A 12,206-nucleotide genomic window follows, 5' to 3' on the forward strand; every position below is an offset into this window, starting at 1 on the left:
GAAAGAGGAGAGTGAAAAAGCCCGCTTAAAACTCACCACTTAAAAAACTAAGATCTTTCCACCCAGTCACATTACTTCATGGCAAATAGATGGGGAAACAATGGAAACTGTAAGAGACTATTTTCTTGGACTCCAAAATCACTGCAGATGGTGACTGCAGCCATGAAATTAAAAGACACTTGCTCCTTGGAAGAAAAGCTATGACCAATCTAGATAGCATATCAAAACACAGAGATATTACTCTGACAACAAAGGTCTGTGTAGTCAAAGCTGTGGTTTTTCCAGTAGCCATGTGTGGGTGTGAGAGTTAGACCAAAGAGAAAGCTGAGCACCAAAGAACTGATGCTTTTGAACTGTGGTGTTGGAGAAGGCTCTTGAAGAGTCCCTTGGAGACTCTCTGCCAGGAGATCCAACCAGTCCATCCTAAAGGAAATCAGTCCTGAATATTCATTGGAAGGACGCTCTGAAGCTGAAGCTTCAATACTTTGGCCACTTGATGCAAAGAACTGACTGATTGGAAAAGACCTTGATGCTAGGAAAGATTGAAGGTAGGAGGAGAAGGGGATGACAGAGGATGAGATAGTTGGATGGTATCATTGACTAGATGGAAATGAGTTTGTGAAAGCTCTGGGAGTTGCTGATGGACAGGGAATACAGACATTCTGCAGTCTATGGGGCTGCAAAGAGTCAGACATGATTGAGTTACTGCACTGAACTGAACTGATGTGACTATACACATAAAATATAATCAAATATATAAAATCAAAAAATAAAATCATATATTTTAGTATTAAAACATTAACTATTTCTAAATTAAAACATCACCTGATAGGTATATCTTATACTCCAATCTCCAACTGCATCTCTATTGAAAAAAAAAAAAAAAGCACAAAATTTTATCACCCCATGTCCTACATGTTCTATTATAATATTGTTCATAAATGGTTATTGCTTTTTTATTTTCCTTTTTTTCTTCTTTGGAATGTATCATTTCTACTGACAAATCTGGTCTTATTCTTACCTTTTGATTTCCTTACTTATTGTAGGGGAATTAGAAAGCTCCCATTCTGCTGTTGTTTTCTTTAGGCTATTTTATCAATAATTTTATCATCACAAGCCTTGATGTCATGTTTTTTGTGGTTATCTTGCTTGGTCTTTTACTGAGCCTGCTGGATTTCTGGGTTTACAGTTTTTATGAAATTGGGAAATTTTTTTTGTCATTAATTAGTCACATATTTTCTTACTCCTCTTTTCTGCCACTCCAATATATGTACTTCTCTAGGATCACTGAGACTTCTTTTCCTGAGTATTGTTTTCATGTACACTTCAGTTTGTATAGTGTTTTCATTCCTTTTGCAGTACCTAATCTTGTGTTATGCCAATTATTTTTTAAAAATCATATATATTTAGTTTTCACCTATACAATTTAAATTTTTATGTCATCCCCTTATCGCCACATTTGGTTCATAGTTTCTCTTAAATCTTTCAGCTATGTATAATACGCTTTTAAAAAGATTTGTCAGAGAAATTCTTTCCTGTCATTTCTAGACCTATCTTTTCCTAATGGTGGGTAGTTCTATTTCCTGGATGAGGTTCTTTTTCAGTTTCTTTGCATGAGTAATCTTTGACTTACTGAGTACAAAGGAAGTTTCACTGTTGAATATTGGATTTTGTTATCTTCCTTTAACGAAATGTTTGAATTTGTTTTGAAGTAGGTATGCAAGAAACTTGCACATCAGCATTATTTTCAATTCCTTTTGAAAAGTTTTCTTAAGGCACTTTATTGTCCTATAAAGCTGCTGCTGCTGCTGCTGCTGCTAAGTCGCTTCAGTCGTGTCCGACTCTGTGCGACCCCATAGACGGCAGCCCACCAGGCTCCCCCGTCCCTGGGATTCTCCAGGCAAGAACACTGGAGTGGGTTGCCATTGCCTTCTCCAATGCATGAAAGTGAAAAGTGAAAGTGAAGTTGCTCAGTTGTGTCCGACTCTTCGCAACCCCATGGACTGCAGCCTACCAGGCTCCTCCATCCATGGGATTCTCTAGGCAAAAGTACTGGAGTGGGGTGCCATTGCCTTCTCTGTGACAAGCTACTTTAGCTCAATTATTGATGCAAGAACATTCTGGAGTTTCTACTGAATACCCTGTATATTAAATCAGGACTTGACTTTGGCTGGTTGGAATTTGAATTTTGATTGTAACGTGTGAAATCTAAATTGCTTAGTTTATATGTATACAAAGTCTTACAGTATTTTATCTGTATCTGTATATTTTTATCTGTATACAAACTTATCAAGTTTGTATTTAGCAAAGGCCCTAGGTTATCTCATGACTATTTCCAGAGCTATGTTTCTGTCATAATTTCCTCCTGTTTCTCTGCTCCACCAACTCCAGCTAACTAAGCCTTAACACATTCTGTTCGCTTCCTTGTTAACTCAGTAACACTACTATGCTTTTCTTGGATTCCCTTCTCTTATACTTAATTCTGGAAGATGCCTCCAGAGAACACTGAGGTATTCATTGTGCACAGCTCATTTGCCTCCTTCTTCCTTGCATCACATTCACATACTACCTGTGGTCCGAGTAAGAAAATAACAGTTTCATGTATCTCATCCAACTTTATAGTGAAGAAAATAATTAGTGAAAGTGATAGCAATAGTGCCAGAACTGAAAGTAAGAATTTTGTTTTTAAACTTTTCTTTTTCATATAAGCATTTAAACCTACAAATTTACTTTTCCCTGGTTAACTCTGTCTCACAAATGTTGATATACTATGTTGTAATACCATTCAATTTACAATATACATGTACTGTGAGTTCTTCTTTGAACTCTAGTTATTTCAGTGTATGTTGTCTTCCAAAAATGTGAGAGCTTTGAAAAATACCTTAATGTTACTAGATTGAATCATCTCTGGTAAATAATATGCTTTGCATAATTTAAATCTTGTAAAAATTGCATGTATGCATTTTTTATGCTATTATAAATGGTCTGTCTTGGTGAAAGTTCTATGTGCTCATTCTGAAGTTGTTATATGTACTATTATCCTGTCAACTATATGAAAATCATATGATGGTATTGGCACTAGTGGTAAAGAACCCACCTGCCAATGTAGGAGACATAAGAAATGCAGGGTTGATCCTTGGGTCAGGAAGAGCCCCTGGAGGTGGGCATGGCAACCCACTCCAGTTTCCTTGCCTGGAGAATCCCATGGACAGAGGAGCCTGGGGGGCTACAGTCCACAGGGTCATGCAGAGTCACACATGACTGAAACAACTTAGCACATAAAAGTAATTAATAATTTATTCATTTAATCTCAATGTTATCAAAAGTCTATAATTATAATTTTGTCTATTTCTCTTTTCAATTTGCTTAGTTTTGTGTATTTTCAACATTTTAGCATTTGTTTCCTCTCAGGCCCATAACATCTGCATCTGATTAACCTCATGATGTTTTGTCATTTGCATTCATAACCAAACCCTTAGCCAGAGACCCATCAGGTGCTGCCACACAGACCTGCAGAGCCTACATTTATGCGTTTTTCCCTCCTCTGGTCAGTCTCACATATTCCAGTAGTGTTAGAACTCCCACACTCTGGTATCTGACTCTTCAGTTAAAATCAAACAAACAAAAACCAGTGCTGTACTTGTACCCCACTTCCCTCTACTGCAGCTGGAAAACTGTCCCAGACAGATGCTAAACTCTCTTAAGGCACTTATTTCAGACATGTGTCTTGTATTAACAGCCAATGTCTAGGAACTGTGGTGTCATATAATTATTATAATTATCTGTGTAAAAAGGCTATCATTTAATCATGTAACTTACTCTGTCATGACCGAAATCAAATTTCTGTTTTTTTGTTTGATGTTGAACAATTTTGCCTGATATTAATACAGTTTATCAATTCTTTCGATTTGAAGATAAATTCTTCTTTTTGTTAAAAAAGAATTTCTCCATTTCGAAAGGAAAATCTGTTCAATTCCAAGTTTCCTAAAACAGTAAAAGTCTGTTTTTCATTTATTGATTTGTATTACCTTTTATATCTACAAACATCTATTTTTTTCTCTAAATGTATAAGGCAATTTGAACTACATTTTCCATGTTATTACTTTGATTTTAAGCTATGTTTGGTTAAAATTTTGCTATTTATATTTTCTTTAACAATTCTATATTGATACCCTTTGGATGCCTTTTTTAAAGCTTGAAATCTTCATTGAATCTCTATTCAGTTGTCTTAACATTCATGTTTTACTTTATTTTGTCATTTAAAGCTTCTTATGGTGAAGAAGAGCATTGTAAAATGACTGTATTGTGTGTGTGTGTGTGTGTGTGTGTGTGTGTGTATTCATGTCATATGCTGATATCTCTTATCCTCAGTAGTTTTTGTTTACCATATTTGTCTTTACTTTTAGTGATATTTAAAAAGAAGTTCTCTCTCTTGATTTCCATTGATCTAAAGTTGGAGAATTCGTATAGAACACATGTCTCTCATATCTAAAATTTGTTTTTTTTTTTTAACCTTCAGCTGTTTATTTGAAGGAGAGTATTGAATTTCTGTTTTGTTTTTAATTGTCTGACAGCACAGAATCAAATTCATTAGATTCTTGATATATAAATATGTTTGATGTAGGAGAACATATGTGAATAATCATTTTTGAGGATATGAATATTCTTCTCTTTTATGTAGTTTTTTTTTTTTTTTTTAATTCCTATACCAGGTTTCATTCCATCTATTCAGAGATATTTTTAATCTCTATTCAGTTAGGTTATTTTCCTCCTTACTGGGAATACCTGGTATCTCTGATTTACAAATACTGTCAATTTCAATGAATTATTTTTCCTTTAATCACTAAATCTCTCCCTAAAAACTACACCTCATTTGAAAGTGCAGCAGGTACATGATGACTAACACCTTGGTTTGGGGCCATTGTTTATTAAGCCATAATGGTGTGAGGAAGTGATAGCATTCTTTTTCCTCAGGCTACCTAATAACTTCCCTGTGAGTGCTGTCTTATTTGTTTTCCCTTTAGTTTTTAATTTTTTTTTAATCTATTCATTATTGAAAGCAATAGAATTTTGATTCATAAGGGTAATTGGCACATTGTCCTTAAAAAAAAAAATCTCTTTCTAGAAGAATTGATGTTGTTCGGTCATCAGGCGGTGTCCAACTCTTCACAACCACCTAGACTGCAAAACATCAGGCTTCCTTGTCCCTCACCATCTCCCAGTGTTTGCCCAAGTTCATGGCCATTGAATCAGTGCTGCTATCCAACCATCTCACCTCTGTTGGCCTCTTCTCCTTCTGCCTTCAATTTTTCTCAGCATCAGGGTCTTTTCCAATGAGTCAGTTGTTTGTGTCAAGTGGCAAAAATATTGGAGCTTAGCTTCAGCTTCCACTGAATATTCAGGGTTGATTTCCTTTAGGATTGACTAGTTTGATCTCCTTGCAGTCCAAGGAACTCTCAAGAGTCTTCTCCAGCTCCACAGTTCAAAAGCATCAATTCTTTGGCCCTCTGCCTTCTTTATGATCCAGCTTTCACATCTGTACATGACTACTGGAAATATCATAGCCTATATGAACCTTTGTCAGTAAAGTGATATCTTTGCTTTTTAACACACTATCTAGGCTTGCAAAATTTTCCTGCCAAGAAGCAATTGTGTTCTAATTTCAAGGCTGCAGTTACCCTCTGCAGTGACTTTTGAGCCTAAGAAGAGGAAATCTGTCACTGTTTCCACCTTTCCCTCTTCTATTGGCCATAAAATGATGGGACCTGATGCCATGATCTTAGTCTTTCATTTTTTTTTTGTTTGTTTGTTTTTAATACTGAGTTTTAAGCTGGTTTTTTCACTTACCTCCTTCTCACTCATCAAAAGGCTCTTTAGTTCCTCTTTGCTTTCTGCCATTAGAATGGTATCATCCACATACCTGAAATTGTTGATATTTCTCCCAGCAATCTTGATTCCAGCTTGTAACTCACCAAGCCTGGCATTTCACATGATGTGCTCTGCGTATAGGTTCAACAAACTGGGTAAAAATCAACAGACTTGTACTCCTTTCTCAATCCTGAGCCAATTAGTTATTCCATGAGTGAGTGAATGAAGCCACTCAGTCGTGTCTGACTCTTTGTGACCCAGAGGACTGTAGCCCACCAGGCTCCTCCATCCATGGGATTCTCCAGGCAAGAATACTGAAGTGGGTTGCCATTTCCTTCTCCAGGGGATCTTCCTGACCCAGGGATTGAACCCAGGTCTCCCACATTGCAGGCAGACGCTTTAACCTATGAGAAGAGGGTTCTAACTCTTGCTTCTTGAACTGCATAAGATTTCTAAGGAGACAGGTAAGATAACCTGATATTTCCATATCTTTAAGAGTTTTCCACAGTTTGTTATGATCCACACAGTCAAAAGCTTTAGTGTAGTCAATGACATGGAGGTAGATGTTTTTCTGGAATCCCTTGCTTTCTCTATGATTCAGTGAATGTTGGCAGTTGATCTCTGGTTCCTCTACCTTTTCTAAATGCAGATTGAACATTTGGAAGTTCTCAGTTCACATAATGCTGAAGCATAGCTTGAAGGATTTTGAACATAATCTTACTAGAGAACAAGGATAATTATCCAGTCATTTGAACAGTCTTTAGTACTGCCTTTCTTAAGAACTGGGAAGAAGATTGACCTTTTCCAGTCCTGTGGCCACTGCTGGGTTTTCCAAATTTGCTGACATATTGAGTGCAGCACCTTAATAGCATCATCTTTTAGGATTTGAAATAACTCAACTGGAATTCCGTAAATTCCACTAAATTTATTGGCTTCAGTGCTTCCTAAGGTCCACTTGGCTTCACACTCCAGAATATCTGGCTCTGGACAAGTGACCACACCATCATGGTTATCTGGGTCATTAAGATCTTTTTGTACAGTTCTTCTGGGTGTTCTTGCCATCTCTTCTTGATCTCTTCTGCTTCTATTAGGTCTTTACTGTTTCTGTCTTTATTGTGTTCACCTTTGGATGAAATATTCCTTTGACATTTTAAATTTTCTTGAAGAGAACTCTAATCTTTCCACTTTTGTTGTTTTACTCTGTTTCTTTGCATTGTTAATTGAATAAGGCCTTCTAGTCTCACCTTGTTGTTCTCTGAAACTCTAAATTTCATTGGGTGTACCTTTCCTTTTCTCCCTTGCCTTCTGCTTCTCTTCTTTCTTCAACTATGTAAAGCCTCCTCAGACAAACACTTTGTCTTCATGAATTTATTTTTGTTTGGTATGATTTTATCCTCTGCCTCCTGTACAATATTATGAACTTTTCCCATAGTTCTTCAGGCACCTTGTTTAGTCATTGTTGTTGTTCAGATGCTCAGTCATGTCCATTTTTTTTTGTGACCCCATGGACTGCAGCACACCGGGCTTTCCTGTAAGCATCTCCTGGAACTTGCACAAACTCATGTACATTGAGTTGATGATGCCATACACCTTCTTGTTGCCCTCATCCCCTTCTCTTCGTGTCTTCAATCTTTCCCAGCATTGGGTCTTTTCTACTGAGTCAGATCTTCACATCAGGTGGGAAAAATATTGAGTTTCAGCTTCAGCATCAGTCCTTCCAATGAAAACTCAGGACTGATCTCCTCTAGGAGGGACTGGTTGGATCTCCTTGCAGTCCGAGGGACTCTCAAGAGTCTTCTCCAACACCACAGTTCAAAAGCATCAACTCTTTGTCACTCAGCTTTCTTTATAGTACAACTCTCATATCCACACATGACCACCGGAAAAACTGTAGCTTTGACTAGACAGACTTTTGTTTGCAAAGTAATGTCTCTGCTTTTTAATATGCTGTCTAGTTTGGTCATAACTTTCCTTACAAGGAGTAAGTGCCTTTTAATTTCATGGCTGCAGTCACCATCTGCAGTGATTTTGGAGCCCAGAAAAAATAAAGTCTGCCACTGTTTCCACTGCTTCCCCATCTATTTGCCATGAAGTGATGGGACTGGATGCTATGATCTTAGTTTTCCGAATGTAGAGATTTAAGCCAACTTTTCCACTCTCCACTTTCACTTTCATCAAGAGGCTCTTTAGTTCTTCACTTTCTGCCATAAGGGTGGTGTCATCTGCACATCTGAGGTTATTGATATTTCTCCCATCCATACATTACTATTGGAAAAACCATAGCTTTGACTATACGGATGTTTGACAGCAAAGTAGTGTCTGCTTTTTAATATGCTGTCTAGGTTGATCATAGCTTTTCTTCCAAGTACCAAGATTTTTTAAATTTCATGATTGCAGTCACCATCTGCAGTGATTTGGACCCCAAGAAAATAAAGTCTCTCACTGTTTCCATTGTTTCCTCATCTGTTTGCATGAAGTGATGGGACTCCATGCTATCTTTGTTTTTTGAATGTGGAGTTTTAAGCCAGCGTTTTCACTCTCCTCTTTCACCTTCATCAAGAGGCTCTTTAGTTTCTCTTTGCTTTCTGCCATAAGGGTGATGTCATCTGCATATCTGAGATTATTGATATCTCTCCTGGTAACCTTGATTCCAATTTGTGCTTCATCCATCCTGGCATTTCACATGATATACCCTGCATATAATTTTAATAAGCAGGGTGACCATATACATTCTTGTTATACTCCTTTTCCAATTTTGAACTAGTCCATTGTTCCATGTCTGGTTCCAGCTGTTGCTTCTTGACTTGCATACAGGTTTGGCAGGAAACAGGTAAGGTGGTCTGGTATTCCCATCTCTTTAAGAGTTTTCCACAGTTCGCTGTGATCTAGACAGTCAAAGGCTTTAGTGTAGTCAATGAAGCAGAAACTGGCTCTGTTTACTAGATCTAATTTCTTGAATCCATTTGTCATCTCCAATGTATATCCATAGGAGATTTGATTTAAGTTGTATCTGACTGTCCTAGTGGTTTTCCCTGCTTTCTTTAGTTTAAGCCTATATTTTGCTAGGAGGAGCTGATGAGCTGAGCTACAGACAGCTCTAAGTATAGACTTTGCTGAGTGTATGCAGATTCTCCATCTTTGGCTACAAGAATGTAATCAATCTGATTTCATTATTGACCATTTGGTGATGTCCATGTGTAAAGTCATCTCTTGTGTCATTGAAAACAGTGTTTGCTATGACCAGTGTGTTCTCATGGTATAATTCTGTTAATCTTTTCCCTGCTTCATTTTGTACACAAGGCCAAACTTACTTGTTACTCAGGTATGTCTTGACTTCCTTCTTTGTTTTTGAATCCCCCATGATGAATAGGACATCTTGTGTGTGTGTGTGTATGTATGTGTGTGTGTGTGTGTATGTGTGTGTGTGTTCATCATAGGTTTTCTTCTAGGTCTTCATAGAACCAATCAACTTCAGCTTCTTTGGCATCAGGGGTAGAGACTTGGATTACTGTGATGTTGAATGGTTTCCCTTGGAAATGAACCAAGATTAATCTGTTGTTTTTGAGGCTGTATCAAAGTACTCTATTTAGGACTCTTTTGCTGATTATGAAGGCTACTCCATTTCTTCTATGGGGTTCTTGCCGTCAGTGGTAGATATAATGGTCATCTGATTTAAATTTATTCATTTGCGTCCATTTTAGTTCATTGATTCCTAAAATGTGATCTTGTCATCTCTTGCTTAACCATGTCCAATATATCTTGATTCATGGACCTAACATTTTAGGTTCCTATGAGAAACCTATATGCAGGTTAGGAAGCAATAATTAGAACTGGACATGGAACAACAGATTGGTTCCAAATAGGAAAAGGAGTACTTCAAGGCTATATGTTGTCACCCTGCTTATTTAACTTATATGCAGAGTACATCATGAGATACACTGGGCTGGAGGAAGCACAAGCTGGAATCAAGATTGCCGGGAGAAATATCAATAACCTCAGATATGCAGATGACACCACCCTTTTGGCAGAAAGTGAAGAACTAAAGGGCCTCTTGATGAAAGTGAAAGAGGAGAGTGAAACAGTTGGCTTAAAACTCAACATTCAGAAAACTAAGATCATGACATCTGGTCCCATCACTTATGGCAAATAGATGGGGAAATAGTGGCTAACTTTATTTTTCTGGGCTCCAAAATCACTGCAGATGATGATTGCAGCCATGAAATTTAAAGACACTTACCCCTTAGAAGGAAAGTTATGACCAACCTAGATAGCATATTAAAAAGCAGAAACATTACCTGTGAACAAAGGTCTATCTAGTCAAGGCTACAGTTTTTCCCATGGTCATGTGTGGATGTGAGAGTTGGACTATAAAGAAAGCTGAATGCCGAAGAGTTGATGCTTTTGAACTGTGGTGTTGGAGAAGACTCTTGAGAGTCCCTTGGACTGCAAGGAGATCTAACCAGTCCATTCTAAAGGAGATCAGTCCTGAGTTTTCATTGTAAGGACTGTTGTTGAAGCTGAAACTCCAATACTTTGGCCACTTGAAGGAGATAGCTGACTCATTTGAAAACCCATGATGCTGGAAAGATTGAGGGCAGGAGGAGAAGGTGATGACAGAGGATGAGATGCTTGGATGGCATCATCGACTCAATGGACATGGGTTTGGGTGGACTCTGGGAGTTGGTGATGGACAGGGAGGCCTGGCGTGCTGTGGTTCATGGGGTCGCAAATAGTCGAACATGACTGAACGACTGAACTGAACTGAACTGATGTGATACTGTTCCTTACAGCATCAGATTTTACTTTCATCACCAAGTACATCCACAATTGATCATAGTTTCCGCTTTGGCCCAGTCACTTCATTCTTTCTGGAGCTATTAGTCGTTGTCCTCAGCTTTTCCCTGGTAGCACATTGGACCTTTTGACCGGGAAGGCTTATCTTTTGGTGTAATCCTTTTGACTTTTTATACAGTTCTTAGGATTCTCATGGCAAGTACCCTGGAGTGATTAATCATTCGCTCCTCCAGTGGATCATGTCAGAACTCTCCAATATGACCTGTTCATCTTGGGTGGCCCTGCACAGCATGGCGCATAACTTTGTTGCCTTAAGCCAGTTCCTTCTCCATGACAAAAGAGTGATCCATGAAGGGGAAAATTGTAAATATAATTATACAATTATTTTGCAGTGTTGTGACAGTACATAATATATTATAGGCATATACAATAATAATTATATTTTAGTTCTTGTTATATTCATGGTGGCAAGCAGAAATTTCTGGGGTACTATTTATCTTTTCCCATATTGTTTCTTTGTCCAAAATGATGATAATGGTGAGATATTCAGAATTTTGTAGAGTTGTATTTTTTCATATAATCATATTTTGTGGATATTAAGTGCTGCATGTTTTCCTAGAGTGTTCTATATTTTCCTAGCAACCATCATAGCATAAGGCATGAAAGTGTTTTAATACTTCCTTTCTTTAATAGTTCTATCCTTGTTTTTTTATATATCCATGTATGTGATTTTTTACTTTTATTTTTATTTATTTTTTTCTTTTGTCAAGAGGTTTGCTATGTAGCTTTGCTTTAATATTTTGTCAACTCAAAGTATCATCTTTATAAATATAGTCCTGGAGCCGGGTTTAAAAAGTTTAAAAACTCATGGCTTAATTCAGAGCATTTATTTAATTTCTTTTGAAATTTTCATTCAAGTAACTAATATATTTTAAATGATGTGAATTCACCTGTTTCTTAGTTAATTGAGTTTCCTCACTGAAAGCACAAGCCATATTTCATAGACTGTTTTCCAATTATCAGTTCAAGGTCTTTTTAAACCATACTTTTAATATATTGAAAATGTCCAAAACCCAAGACTTATTTTTACTTATGTAATGCTAATAATGTGCTGAAAATTTTATGATGTCCTTTGCAAATAAAATTTATTAAAATATCATACTATAGGTTGATCATGACAAAATTAAAATTATTTATTTGTGATTTTATAATTGTCTAATTATATAAGCTTCATATAAGATGAAGAAGACTTCTTTTATTTACTGAAATAATTTGATTTCTTTGCTCATGATCTATTATTTTTACTTATGTTTTCAGAGAAATCAGAAAAGAAAGAATGAAAGAATACTGATTCTCTGGTGATAGAATGCTAAGACAAGCCCTGATCCCTGATATCCTTGTGTAATTCTTTCCCCGTAGATGAATGTGGAACCTATGAATATAATATCACTCTCATGATTATGTTACATTTTATGGTAAAATAGTGTTTTTCAGATGTAGCTAAATACCATAATCAGTGGGCTTTGTGTTAATCAAAAAGGAAA

Source organism: Bubalus bubalis, chromosome 1 (genome assembly GCF_019923935.1).
Source record: "Bubalus bubalis isolate 160015118507 breed Murrah chromosome 1, NDDB_SH_1, whole genome shotgun sequence".
Lineage (NCBI taxonomy): Eukaryota > Metazoa > Chordata > Mammalia > Artiodactyla > Bovidae > Bubalus > Bubalus bubalis.